Here is a 10,680-nt window from a genome sequence, read left to right on the forward strand (position 1 = left end):
AGGGGAAGGGAAAGGAGTTTGTAAGCCGCTCTGAGACTCCCTTGGGTAGTGAAGGGCGGGGTGTAAATCCTATCTTTTCTTCTTCTTCTTGTGTGGTGGGCTAGTTGTGGCAAATGGTAGGGAAGCTCAGTATTTCTGTATAAAGTTGTAGGGGCTTTATTGCAATGTGGTATGGCCTGATATTATGTTCTTATTCCAGTGTGGGGTGTGTGTGGGGCTTTCTAAGTTTCTAAGCAGTGTTCTAAGAAGGCAACTGTTCCTGGGGTTAGCCCAGCCCAGGGACATTGCTAGGGCGGTTCCCAGGCCTCCCTAAATTTCTGGGGAGCCCATCCCTAAATCCCACATGGGTCCACCTCCATAGATAATGACCATGCCTGTGATGTCACTAGCTCCTCCCTATGATGTCATTGGGTCCCAGTTCTTTTAATGACTTAGCAATGCCTCTGGCCCAGCCCCAGCCCCCCCCCCCCCGGAAAATTGGAAAGTCTACGCCCTTGGGAAGGATGTCAATAAGCTGGAAGGAGTCCACCTCAGGGCAGTGAAGCTGGTGAGGGGTTTGGAGACCATGTCCTATGAAGAGAGAGCGAAGGAGCTGGGAATCCCTGCATTGGTGATTTGATTGTTAGGTGATTCGATTGCCACCTTCCAGTATCTAAAGGGATGTCATGTGGAGGATGGGATGGATACATTTTCAGTTGTGTTGGATGACAGGACCCAGATGAATGGATATAAACTCCATCAAAGGAGATTTCTTCTAAATTTGACAAGGGGCTTCCTGATGGTGAGGTGTGTTTGACACTGGAACGGTCTCACTCATGAGCTGGTGCATTCTATCAATTGGATACCTACTTGATGGGGATAGTGTAACTGTTGTTCTTGTGTTAGCAGGGAGTTGGACTACATGACTGTGGGTGTTCCTTCCAACTCTGAGATGAAATAAATAAAATGTTGGGGACCTGGGGTGCAGTCATAAGGAGGGCATTGCTACTGGATGGAGAAAGGGCTTCTCTATTATAAGTTGTTTAATGATATCAGACTGTAATATTTAAATAAGGGGAGAAGGGCAAGTTTTAAGTTGGCTGATTGACTGGGAACTTTCTGACATTCAAAAAGCTATTATTATATATTTTATACCTCTATATTATATGATTTCTCGCTGTGTTATAAATAAGTCAAGTTCCATTTTTCATGTATACTACTATAAACTCCTATTTTGTATTCCTGTTTTGCAACGAACCCCGCTCCTGAGGCTACTGTGAAGCTATCATAGTCACAGACATCACTGAGAGGGAGTCTTTTACTCTGTTCTGAACAGGAGCCGTCTGGCTGATGAACAAGGATGTGGCATGTCAGCCATCCTGAAGGTTCAAAATGGTTCTGGACTTGTCCTGTGGCCAGTTCACAGGAGGAACAAGAGAGAAATTGCTAGTTATACTACCAATCAACAGTTTAGCCAAATTTGCTTATTCATTTTTTATTCCACCTTTCCTTCCAAGAATAGTGTACATTCATTAATATTATATTTAAGAAGCCTGAGAGGTCAGTTAGGCTGAGAGAGAATGACTGGGCCAAGGTCATCCAGTGACCTTCGTGGCAGAGCAAGGATTTGAACCCAGGTCTCTGTGTTTTTAATCCAACCATAATGATGGGGGAATTCTTCATCTGTTCAGTTTCTCTGTGTCAGAATTCCGTTCAGGGCACAGGAGCAGGGTCCAGAGAAAAAGTTGGCAACCCAGCCTCCTGGGAGGATGCCTAGTGCAGTGTCATCACCCTGCCTATTTTGATTAAAACATGACAGTTACTTCTTCAGATTCTAGTAACACCTGTGTTTACCTGGTTGCCATGACAGCGAGATTCTGAGCTGACCCAACTGCTGCTTAAGGCAGCTGCGGGTTCCAGGGCTGCTCTTTGACTTGCAGGACTTCAGACCTTGTAGAAGCACTTTCTGTCCTCTCCTGCTGGTGACTTCTGGTTGTGCCCACGTTTGCTGCTGTCTGGCTATGGCTGAATTCCCATTGGGCCTGTTAGATTAGAATGGCTAGTGTAATTTCCTTCCAGTTCCTGCACGAAGTCCCGGATTTACCCGTCTCCCTGAGATCAGAGGAACAGAAGGAAAAGGAATCAGAGGAAGCTGCTGGAGCGACCTCTGTTGCAAGACGGGATGCAGACCTATATATGTTAATGGTCCCCGAAGGGGCCTTCGTTGTACTCCCTCGTTCAGTCACCTGGTTCACGAGGACAGCAGCATCCTCGCAGAAGGGAACACAAACAACCTGCCATGCTTGTTAAGTGAGGATTTCTGAGCACAGGAGCTTGTGAATTATTAGCAAAAGTTTGTTGGAGTTTCAGACCAAGAATCAAAAAAGGACGTAACTGTATTGGTCCATAGGCCAATCCAAAAACGGAATACAGAACACAGAAAAACATGTTTTTAGACCACATCAGTCACATATCCCCTAGAATGAAAGGCCTTTGACCACTGGAGGGAGCTCAGGGCTAGGCACTTTTTCTCACGGGGAAGAAGAGGTGCAACTCTGCCCCTAGGAAAATGTTGCACCCAGGTGTCCTAAAAAGGTAATTAGGGCTGAGCCAAACATTCATTAATTCTTTTATGCAAGAGGGCCTCTCAGCCAGGAGACCCATTTCTTGCCCTCTTCACGTGTATTCAGTGGCAGTCGCAGTTGGGCATTTTGTCCTTTTAAAAATAGTCACACACTTCCTGTAAAAAGTGATGCTGTCACTTAGCCAACAGAACTTGGCTGTTTTGTTGACACCACTGAGGGCAATGGTTATGTTTGCTTGCCCTCACTGATGTTAGTCTGACTTGTAACCTTATTTTCATGTATATTCCTCATCCCACCTGAGACAATGGGACTGGCTACCGAAGCTTGTGTGGCGTGTAACTTGGAGGCTGTGAATGTGGCAAGTATCCTGTAGGGCTTTGAGGAACACAGGGACTAGGCACTGGGCTGTTTTGTGGTGCCATAAACCTGTTACCAGAACTTGATTGCAGTGGCACAAAGCGACTGGAAGGGCTATGAGAGATAGTGGTTTGCTGATAATTAGAAGATGCAGGATGACTGTGCATGGAATTCTGTACTGTGGCATCATCATTCTACTTTGTACCCCAAATCTGTTTTGCATGCTTTTCTCCCTGAAAACATTAGGATTCCTTGCCAAGACAGCCTGTAGCAAGACTGGTATATCTCCTTTGGGATCGCTGCCAAGGTTATCTTTCAGTTCTATGTGATCTGTTGACACCTGGTTGAGGCTGTGTATTTGGAAGGGCGACCTCCAAGGAATACCAGGTTTATGACACAGAGGCAGGAAGTGGCAAACCACCTCTGAAATGTCTCTTGCCTTAAAAACAAGTCTAGCTAACCCCCAATGGTGCATAACGTTAAAAGAAATCGAACTTCTGGCTGCCAGACAATCTTAGGATCTCCTGGCTATTCTACACACAATGCCATATGATAATTAAATTAAATTACAAGTTGTGAAACTATATTTTTATTCCTACAGGCCAAAAGACAATCCAGCTCTTCTGCAATTTGTCCATTTAAAAACAGGCTTTTTGTTGTTGTAGCAGGTAAAGGTGATGGAAGAGGCAACTGGTTCAAAAGGTCTGTGAGACTAGCAATCAAAAGACATCAATGAAAAACTATGCTTGAACTGCAGTGGAACGGTCCATTCCTGTCCTCATCACTCACATGGCTGTGATGCTTGGGTCCATGTGTCACATTGCAAGAAAGTTGCCACTCCAGATGGGTCTACAGAAAGGTCGACCCCAGATGTGGAGCAACATAGGGTTGGTGCCAGAAATCCAGCCCGAGAAGCAGACAAGCCCAGATACCATTTGCATCCAAGAAAGCAGGAGTCTGCCAGAGTGTTTGCACCCTGACCATGAGATTTGTCATTGCTGAGTGGTATAAAACTGTTCTGGTTCCCCTTTGGATTGCAGAACCTGATTACTCAATAAGGGAAATGAGCCTAGTGCCTGCCTTAACCCGTGTGTTCTTCTGTAAATGCAGTGTCATCCATTTGGTTTCTCTGAACTGGAATGCATCGTTCGAGAACAGTACCCCAAAACTGACAAAGACCAGTGGAGCCTAATCATTGTAGCACTATTGGCTACGATAATCAGAGGGCTCCTTCTTTGGATCCTGCAGCACCTGAATGTCCTGTAAAGTAAAGACTACAAAAACTTGAAGAGCTGCCTGGCGAGGCAGGCCAAACAATACTCTTACACAATGAAGTTGTTGCTGTTCCTTTGGTTGTGGCAAATACCAGTTATCGGTATGCATGCTGGCCCTGCTTGCCCTACTTGAAATTCATTTTTATATAACACTCTAATAACCTTATTAGCCAAACAGACAAAAACTGATGTTGGATGTGTGTAAAAGGCCCCACACAAATGGTTGAAGGGCTCCCCACTGATAGCTGTCCAGCCCTCCTTTCTGAATAGGTCAAGACCCGGGCGAGAGGGTATCCTCACATACAAAACAAGGAGCACATTTGGGCTGCCAGCTCTGGGTTGGGAAATACCTGGAGATTTGGGGGTGGGACCTGGGGAGGGTGGGGTTTGGGGAGAGGAGGGACCTCAGCAGGGTAGAATGCCATCAGAGTTCACTCTCCATAGCAGCCATTTTCACCAAGGGAACTGAACTTGGTCATTTGGAGATCCATTATGATCGTGGGAGATCTCCAGGTGCTACCTGGAGGTTGGCAACCCTAGTGCACACAACAGTAGGCGGAAAGTGTCCCCAAGAGGGTATGCCCCCTTCCATTTTAACACTAACACCAATAGTACCCACAGGAACCAGACCTCCCAATCTAGCATATCTAGTAGGGAAGCAGCCCAATTGTGTCCATACCTTAGATCATTATTCAGGAGGAAATTGGGAAGTCCTGCATGGAAAATACAGTAGCCAAGTTACCAGCATGGTACCTGGTGGTTAGAGTATAACCTCACTAATGAAAGTGGGAATGTAATTTTAATGTAAGACTCAGAACTGTCCTTTACAATTAATACCCCTCAATGCAGCCAAATTCTTTATAAGCTTTGGATAATACCTTGTCTTCTTTTGTGTCTTTAATGCGTTGCAGCTCCAGCTAGAATGTCAACCCCAGTTTTGCCTCTTATTGCTGACATGGAACCAGAAATGTGTATCCTAAAAGAATGGCTCCTAAAAGAAATGTGTATCCTAAAAGAATGGCTAAAAGAAGCTCCTGGATTGCATTGGCTATATGGGAGATGGGCCTATAAAATAGTACCGTACAACTTGATTTGAACTTGGCTCCTGGTGTTACCTGGCATGATGCTGTTTACCACCACCAGGCCTAAAAAGGAATCTGCCCCAAGGTAGAAATACTGGGTTCCATAAAACTCTGTGTGTGTGTTCCTGCCAGGGCTAGGAGTTTCAGAATTACAGGCTACTATTGCTCAGCTGCTAAGAGCTGGCTGAAGCAATTTGGGATTGCAGGCTCTCTCTCTCTCTCTCTCTCTCAGGGTCAGATGCAGGGGTAGCGTATCTGTGGCCAACAGGCAGGGGGTGCCAACAGCCTGGAGAAAAAATGCCTGGCCCCTTTAATGGAGGCTTAACATGTGGAAAGGGGGCTTTTCATGGCATGGAAGTAAGTAAGACTCTTGCCCAGAAAGGCTAAACCTCCAAAATGGCGTACAGAGATGGGTTAATGTATGAGGGACCCAGTGTCATGTATCACACATACTAGTGAGAATCATTTCGATAAATACTGTGTTTCCACTATTTTAATTATGTATTATTTATTTTTATTGTATATAGTATTTTACTTGGTTAGTGTCTAATAGTTAAAGGGAAAGATGTAGTGATAAAACATACAATGTAGAGACAGTCCCTTCTATTTAACAGTTGTCAAGAATTGATGATTTTGTGAACTTGCCCTAAGATCAGGTAACATTAGTTTCTTCTGCTCCTGCAAGATTTAGAGAGGAATAAACAAGATGTTTTGGTTGCTAATTATAAGCTGTTTCTCATTCTGGTAGTCTTGATCTGTGCATCCAGAAAGTATGACAGGCCAAGCTAGATTTTTTTGTCATTTGATAAGCTAAACCTGTGTGAACAGCAAAGTCCAGAAAGAAAAACAACAAACATGAAGCTGCTTTCTGATTCCTGAAATTCATGATTCCACCTACAGGATAAAACACCCACGTAATGTCTTTTGTTAAGACCAGGCCAAGCAGTACAATGTTAACTTTTCAGGTTCTCGGAACTGTTCATCAGGCTGGATGTTTTTTTAAAGGGTGGGGAATGCAACCACAAATATTAAGGAAAATGACACATAATTATGTGAGCTTTTGAGTTCACAAGAACTCTTCATCAAGCTGGATGTTACAAAATTTAAAAAGATAGAAAGGTAGAAGGCAGATTTCTCGGGCCACAATATTAACGTCTGATCTTGCAGGCGTACCCCATGAGATATAAGCAAGCCATTAGTTTCACTTACCTGCGGAGGTGCTGAGTTCCAGCACGGTCTCTGGGAAGCTGCATTTAGTCCATGTCCTCCTAGGTGCTCTGACAGAAATACAGACACCGCCCAAGTGCATCCAAAAACCATCTCAAATGCCAAAGGACAAATACAGCTCCCTTGCAGGCAGGACGCAGGAACCATAGGAAGGGCTTTCATAGTCTCTGTATGAGGGGTCCCCTGAGCATGCTTTGGCGGGGAGGGCAGAGTACAAGTTCAAGAAATAAATAAAATAAATACATACATTTTTGAGCCTGCAGTCATATTTGGACTTGACACGGCACGGTGGGCACAGCAACAGAATGGCTGCCGTATGAGGTGGAGCCAGCCACAAAATGATTGCCACAACTTAATTTCAGTAACACAGTGTAGGTCCTTGCGCTGTGCTGGCAGCTGCTGCCAAAGCAGCATTTAAAATGAACAAAGTTTGAGTCCAGTGGCACCTTTAAGACGAACAGCGTTTTATTCAAGGTATAAGCTTCCGTATGCAGGCACACTTCTATCAATATTTTCTAAAAACCTTCATTACCATTGTGAGTAGAGTGCTTTGCAAACACCAGTGGGGACAGCAGTGTGTGGCTAGTATCAGGTGGTGCTCTTCACATGCTTAGGAGCAAGATGCAAACAGCAGAAGCCATCCAACTGAAAACATAACAACCAATAGTTGACAGCTTGTCCTTTTGTTGCTAGACTGGCCTTTAAAGCCAAACAAATAAAAACACAGTGCTGTTGGTTGTATTGTTTTGGTTGGTTTTAACATGCCTTTCTTTCTTTCTTTTTTGTTAGGGACCACTATAGCTGTCTACATTTTTGGCCTACCTACAGGAGATTCATACTGGCCACAAGTAACCGAGGGTTTTTCCTCCAAAGGAAAAAACACACCCTGTAAAAGCTTGGGGAAATGGTGCATAAAGAGCTGCTGGTACTTTGTAATATATGCAAAGCCACCCATTGACCACTGGAAAGATCAGATATCTCATACTATTGTCCTCAACTAGGCAGACATTGACCTGATCAGATAGAAAGCAGTGCAACCGTAACCTCAGTTTGTGGGTTCTGTGGGACAGAAATTGGAATAAATCTTGTGATAATTCAAAGAGAATAAAACATTTTTACTTTTCACTTAACAGCATATCATGTAAGAAAACATAGATTGTAGTGACACAACAGAACAGTGATCTTTTAAAGGCCAAACAATTAACTTCTCCCTCCTTCACAACTTGCCACCCCCAAAGTCCATCTTTTTCCTCTTGTTCCTCTTGCTCGTAGGCCAAGGAGTCTCTAGCTGAACACTCTGTACACAGGCTTCCAAAATGAGGGTCCCAAATGAACTCCTGACTAGATAACACAGCTCTGAAACAATAATTCTAAAATTAACAAAAGTCTGCCTCCCTTATCAATCTCCAGGAGGCTGAAGTTGGTTCCCAGTTCCTTATTTGTTCCTTATTCATGACTTATTTGTGAATAGAAGCACAAAATGGAGGACAGTATAAAAGCTCTGAACCCCCAAATGAAGTTTAGACCACCATAAATCATACACCCTAGCATTCAGGGGACTCTCCCCTTAAAGAGGACGTATGCTGCTTCCTGGTCCAAAGCCCGCTTCCTGTGCCAGCTTCTCCAAAGTGGGGTGCCCCTAGGACAATTGCACAGGTGGACACTGGGACCAGCTGCATCCCAAAACAATCTTTGGACCACCCCAAATGACACATCTCCACACTTTGGAGAATATCCCCTGCAAGAAGACATACAGTGGGGACCGGTCCAAAAACTGGTTCTGGTACTACAAGCTTCTATTTGGGGTGCCACCAAGAAGACTGTATTTCAAAGAAGATTTGAATAAAAAAGTGGAATGTCTACATGCCATCTTTAACCACTACACGTCATACACCCCTACATTCTGGGGACTCTCCCCTTTGACAGAGCATATGCTGTTTCCTGGTCTAAAGCCCAGTTCCTGTACCAGCTGCTCCAAAGTGGGGTGCCCCCAGGACAATAGCAAAGGCACACACTGGGTCCAAGCTGCACCCCAAAACAGTCTTTGGACCACCCCAAAATATATATCCCCACAGTTTGGAGACTGTCTTCTGCCAGGAGACATACAGTGGTTCCTGGTCCAAAGACTGCTTCTGGCACCACAAACTTCTATTTGGAGTGCCTCCAAGAGGCTTGTATTTCAAAGAAGATTTGAATAAGGGACTGGAAATACCTCATTCCCTCTGCACCCGAAAATAAGGTTTGGGCCCATACACATCATATACCTCTACATTCAGGGGACTCTTCCCTTCAAGAAGACATACGGTGTTTCCTGGTCCAAAGCCCACTTCTTGTGCCACCTGCTCCAAAGTGAGGTCCCCCAGGACAATCTTCAACCTCCTCTTTGCCCCAGTGTCTGCCTGTGCGATTGTCCTGGGGGCACCCCACTTGGAGCAGCTGGCACAGGAACTGCACTTTGTGACCAGGAAACAGCATATGTCCTCTCAGAGAGGAGAGTCCCCTGAAGATGAGAGTGTATGACATGTGGCAGTCTAACCCTAATTTCGATGTACAGAGGGCATGCAGTCATTCCAGTTCCTTATTCAAATCTCCTTTGAAATATAGGTCTCTCGGAGGCACTCCAAACTGAAGCTTATGGCGCCAGAACCAGGCTTTGGACCGGGCACAACTGTAGGTCTTCCTGCAGGGGACAGTCTCCAGAGTGTGGGGATGTGTCATTTGGGGTGGTCCAAAGATTATTTTGGGGTGTAGCCTGGTCCCAGTGTCCACCTATGTGATTGCCCTGGGGGCATCTCACTTTGGAGCAGCTGTCACAAGAACTGTGCTTTTGACCAGGAAACAGCATATATTCTCTCGAAAGGTAGAGTCCCCTGAACATGTGGGTGTATATGTGATCCAAACCTTGCACATCTATGTACAAAACTTGCACATTTGTGGTGATCCAAACAGGGCCGGAGCTAGGACCTTTCTAGTGGGGAGGCCCTATTTATGTGATTACCCTGGAGGCATCTCACTTTGGAGCAGCTGTCACAACAACTGTGCTTTTGACCAGGAAACAGCATATACTCTCTCGAAAGGTAGAGTCCCCTAAACATGTGGGTGTATGATCTGTGGTGATCCAAACCTTATTTTGGGGTGCAGAGGGCTTGGAGTCATTCAAGTTCCTTATTCAAATCTTTGAAATACAGGCCTCTTGGAGGCACTCCAAATAGAAGCTTCTGGTGCCAGAATCAGTGTCTGGACTGAGCAGTACTGTATGTCGTCTTGCAGGGGACATTCTCCAGAGTGTGGGGATGTTTCACTTGGGGTGGTTCAAATATTGCTTGCCGTGCAGCCTGGCCCCGGTGTCTGCCTGTGTGATTGACCACGGGGGCACCCCACTTTGCAGCAGCTGGTACAAGAAGTGGGTTTTGTCCCAAGAATCAACATATGTCAGAGGGCAGAGTCCCCTGGACGTGGGGGGTATGATGTTTGGTGGTCCAAACTTTATTTTGGGGTGCGGTGGACATGCAGTCGTTCCAGTTCCTTATTCAAATTTCCTTTGCAATGGATTGGAGGCTTCTTGGGGGCAATCCAAATAGAAGCTCGTGGTGCCAGAACCAGTGTTTGGACTGGCACTATTGTATGTCTTCTTGCAGGGGATATTCTCCAAAATGTGGGGATATGTCATTTGGGGTGGTCCAAAGATTGTTTTGGGGTGCAGCTGGCCCCAGTGTCCACCTGTGCAATTGTCCTGGGGGCACACCACTTTGGAGCAGCTGGCAAAGGAAGCAAGCGTTGGACCAGAGAGCAGCATATGTCTTCTCGAAGGGGACAGTCCCCTGCATCTTGGGGTGTATGATTTATGGTGTTCCAAATCTCATTTGGGGGTTCAGCACTTTTATATTTTCCTCCATATTTGTGCTTCGGTTCACAAATAAGGAATGAATATGGAATGAATAAGGAACTGGGAATCAACTTCAGCCTCCTCCGGTTTCCATACATAGATCATAGATACCTTAAACAAAGTGTTAAGAGCCTATTGTTGAGGTAGGTACCATTCCCCCAGGGGGGGTGGGGGATTCCCTGCTTTTGCAGGCTCCTGCCCGCCAGTGGGAGGAAATTCCTCCCACCCCCAATGCTGTGCACGACATGCAGGCGTCACCTGAGTGATGTCAGCATGCCTGTGGGGGGGGG

At 45.6% G+C, this 10,680-nt stretch overlaps 1 pseudogene; it reads right to left on the reverse strand.

Annotated features, from left to right (window-relative positions):
- Positions 1-2,789: 2,789 nt before the first annotated feature.
- Positions 2,790-3,641, reverse strand: LOC107112700 (annotated as a pseudogene).
- Positions 3,642-10,680: the final 7,039 nt, after the last annotated feature.

The sequence above is a fragment of the Gekko japonicus genome, unplaced genomic scaffold (genome assembly GCF_001447785.1).
Source record: "Gekko japonicus isolate JY-2015 unplaced genomic scaffold, Gekko_japonicus_V1.1 scaffold1178, whole genome shotgun sequence".
In the NCBI taxonomy this organism is placed as follows: Eukaryota; Metazoa; Chordata; class Lepidosauria; order Squamata; family Gekkonidae; genus Gekko; species Gekko japonicus.